Source organism: Cervus elaphus, chromosome 20 (assembly GCF_910594005.1).
Source record: "Cervus elaphus chromosome 20, mCerEla1.1, whole genome shotgun sequence".
In the NCBI taxonomy this organism is placed as follows: Eukaryota; Metazoa; Chordata; class Mammalia; order Artiodactyla; family Cervidae; genus Cervus; species Cervus elaphus.
The window spans coordinates 20,242,191-20,246,495 of NC_057834.1; positions in this window are offsets into that span (position 1 = coordinate 20,242,191).

A 4,305-nucleotide genomic window follows, 5' to 3' on the forward strand; every position below is an offset into this window, starting at 1 on the left:
GATTCTCCTCGAGGCTTGGCAGGGCAACTGGGACGCCTCTCCAGCTGAGGCGGGAGACCAAGGGTCCCTTTCCACGTGCCACAGGAATCCTGGGACTCCTATCAAGTTTCACGAGGAGTCAGGCATCGGCTCCTTTGGAGGCACTGATATCCGCGTACCTCTGGAGTTTTCAAAGGATGTGAGGCCTCCGGTCGCCATGAGGTGGGGAACTAGGTGTTTCTCTGTGGTCTCCAAAGGGGATTCAGACATCCTTTCGTCTTGGGAGATGCAAGACGAGCCTGCATTCAAGTCACTGCAGGGATATCCGGCCTTATTTCGAGTCAGTGCATCGAGGTGCCCTTTCCACTTGAGGCCGCAAACTCAGGGTCCCTCTCACATACCTAAAGCTGAGAGAAGCCTCCTCTTAAGGTGCGTGTGGTAAGGTGGTATTCCTCTGGAGTCGAAGCCAGGGACTAACCTCTCATCTCGAGTTGATTTTTGGTCCACGGAGCTCTTTCGTGTTGCTACAGTGACCTCAGGATCCCTCTAGCCTTGAAACAGTGTTCTTGGGGTTTCTCTGGAGTGCCATCAAGGAAATCAAGTCTCCTTTCATGTGTGATGTGCAACACGGAATTGCTCTGCACGTAGTGCAGGGGAATCGGGCCTCATCTCGCGGTGAGGGGGAAGTCTCATGGTTTTTCTCGAGTTGCGGCGGGAACCTCGGGTAGATTCTCGAGTTACGACGGGGATGGAACTTCCACCCACATGTTTCTTCAGCGACGTCAGGACTCCTGCCTAGTTGCGAGGGACAACTCGGGATTCTCCTCGAGGCTTGGCAGGGCAATTGGGACGCCTCTCCAGCTGAGGCGGGAGACCAAGGGTCCCTTTCCACGTGCCACAGGAATCCTGGGACTCCTATCAAGTTTCACGAGGAGTCAGGCATCGTCTCCTTTGGAGGCACTGATCTCCGCGTACCTCTGGAGTTTTCAAAGGATGTGAGGCCTCCGGTCGTGATGTGGTGGGGAACTAGGTCTTTCTCTGTGGTCTCCACAGGGGATTCAGACATCCTTTCGTCTTGGGAGATGCAAGACGAGCCTGCATTCAAGTCACTGCAGGGATATCCGGCCTTATTTCGAGTCAGGGCATCGCGGTGTCCATTCCACTTGAGGCCGCAAACTCAGGGTCCCTCTCACATACCTAGAGCTGAGAGAAGCCTCCTCTTGAGGTGCTTGTGGTAAGGTGGTATTCCTCTGGAGTCCAAGCCAGGGACTAACCTGTCATCTCGAGTTGATTTTTGGTCCACGGAGCTCTTTCGTGTGGCTACAGTGACCTCAGGATCCCTCTAGCCTTGAAACAGTGTTCTTGGGGTTTCTCTGGAGTGCCATCAAGGAAATCAAGGCTCCTTTCATGTTTGATGTGCAACACGGAATTGCTTTGAATGCAGTGCAGGGGAATCGGGCCTCATCTTGCGGCGAGTGGGAAGTCTCATGGTTTTTCTCGAGTTGCGGCGGGAACCTGGGGTATATTCTCGAGTTACGAAGGGGATGGCCTTTCCACCCACGTGTTTGTTCACCGACGTCAGGACTCCTGCCTAGTTGTGAGGGAAAATTCGGGATTCTCCTCGAGGCTTGGCAGGGCAATTGGGACGCCTCTCCAGCTGAGGCTGGAGACCAAGGGTCCCTTTCCACGTGCCACAGGAATCCTGGGACTCCTATCAAGTTTCACGAGGAGTCAGGCATCGTCTCCTTTGGAGGCACTGATCTCCGCGTACCTCTGGAGTTTTCAAAGTATGTGAGGCCTCCGGTCGCGATGAGGTGGGGAACTAGGTCTTTCTCTGTGGTCTCCACAGGGGATTCAGACATCCTTTCGTCTTGGGAGATGCAAGACGAGCCTGCATTCAAGTCACTGCAGGGATGTCCGGCCTTATTTCGAGTCAGGGCATCGCGGTGTCCATTCCACTTGAGGCCGCAAACTCAGGGTCCCTCTGACATACCTAGAGCTGAGAGAAGCCTCCTCTTGAGGTGCTTGTGGTAAGGTGGTATTCCTCTGGAGTCGAAGCCAGGGACTAACCTCTCATCTCGAGTTGATTTTTGGTCCACGGAGCTCTTTCGTGTGGCTACAGTGACCTCAGGATCCCTCTAGCCTTGAAACAGTGTTCTTGGGGTTTCTCTGGAGTGCCATCAAGGAAATCAAGGCTCCTTTCATGTGTGATGTGCAACACGGAATTGATCTGCACGCAGTGCAGGGGAATCGGGCCTCATCTCGCGGTGAGGGGGAAGTCTCATGGTTTTTCTCGAGTTGCGGCGGGAACCTGGGGTATGTTCTGGAGTTACGACGGGAATGGCCCTTCCACACACGTGTTTGTTCAGCGACGTCAGGACTCCTGCCTAGTTGCGAGGGACAACTCGGGATTCTCCTCGAGGCTTGGCAGGGCAATTGGGACGCCTCTCCAGCTGAGGCGGGAGACCAAGGGTCCCTTTCCACGTGACATAGGAATCCTGGGACTCCTATCAAGTTTCACGAGGAGTCAGGCATCGTCTCCTTTGGAGGCACTGATCTCCGCGTACCTCTGGAGTTTTCAAAGGATATGAGGCCTCCGGTCGCGATGAGGTGGGGAACTAGGTCTTTCTCTGTGGTCTCCACATGGGATTCAGACATCCTTTCGTCTTGAGAGATGCAAGACGAGCCTGTATTCAAGTCACTGCAGGGATAACCGGCCTTATTTCGAGTCAGGGCATTGCGGTGTCCATTCCACTTGAGGCCGCAAACTCAGGGTCCCTCTCACATACCTAGAGCTGAGAGAAGCCTCCTCTTGAGGTGCTTGTGGTAAGGTGGTATTCGTCTGGAGTCGAAGCCAGGGACTAACCTCTAATATCGAGTTGATTTTTGGTCCATGGAGCTCTTTCGTGTTGCTACAGTGACCTCAGGATCCCTCTAGCCTTGAAACAGTGTTCGTGGGGTTTCTCTGGAGTGTCATCAAGGAAATCAAGGCTCTTTTCATGTGTGATGTGCAGCACGGAATTGCTCTGCACGCAGTGCAGGGGAATCGGGCCTCATCTCGCCGCGAGGGGGAAGTCTCATGGTTTTTCTCGAGTTGCGGCGGGAACCTGGGGTATATTCTCGAGTTACGACGGGGATGGCCCTTCCACACACGTGTTTGTTCAGTGACGTCAGGACTCCTGCCTAGTTGCCAGGGACAACTCGGGATTCTCCTCGAGGCTTGGCAGGGCAACTGGGACGCCTCTCCAGCTGAGGCGGGAGACCAAGGGTCCCTTTCCACGAGCCACAGGAATCCTGGGACTCCTATCAAGTTTCACGAGGAGTCAGGCATCGGCTCCTTTGGAGGCACTGATATCCGCGTACCTCTGGAGTTTTCAAAGGATGTGAGGCCTCCGGTCGCCATGAGGTGGGGAACTAGGTGTTTCTCTGTGGTCTCCAAAGGGGATTCAGACATCCTTTCGTCTTGGGAGATGCAAGACGAGCCTGCATTCAAGTCACTGCAGGGATATCCGGCCTTATTTCGAGTCAGTGCATCGAGGTGCCCTTTCCACTTGAGGCCGCAAACTCAGGGTCCCTCTCACATACCTAAAGCTGAGAGAAGCCTCCTCTTAAGGTGCGTGTGGTAAGGTGGTATTCCTCTGGAGTCGAAGCCAGGGACTAACCTCTCATCTCGAGTTGATTTTTGGTCCACGGAGCTCTTTCGTGTTGCTACAGTGACCTCAGGATCCCTCTAGCCTTGAAACAGTGTTCTTGGGGTTTCTCTGGAGTGCCATCAAGGAAATCAAGTCTCCTTTCATGTGTGATGTGCAACACGGAATTGCTCTGCACGTAGTGCAGGGGAATCGGGCCTCATCTCGCGGTGAGGGGGAAGTCTCATGGTTTTTCTCGAGTTGCGGCGGGAACCTGGGGTATATTCTCGAGTTACGACGGGAATGGCCCTTCCACACACGTGTTTATTCAGTGACGTCAGGACTCCTGCCTAGTTGCCAGGGACAACTCGGGATTCTCCTCGAGGCTTGGCAGGGCAATTGGGACGCTTCTCCAGCTGAGGCGGGAGACCAAGGGTTCCTTTCCACGTGCCACAGGAATCCTGGGACTCTTATCAAGTTTCACGAGGAGTCAGGCATCGTCTCCTTTGGAGGCACTGATCTCCGCGTACCTCTGGAGTTTTCAAAGGATGTGAGACCTCCGGTCGCGATGAGGTGGGGAACTAGGTCTTTCTCTGTGGTCTACACAGGGATTCAGACATCCTTTCATCTTCGGAGATGCAAGACGAACCTGTATTCAAGTCACTGCAGGGATATCCGGCCTTATTTCGAGTCAGGG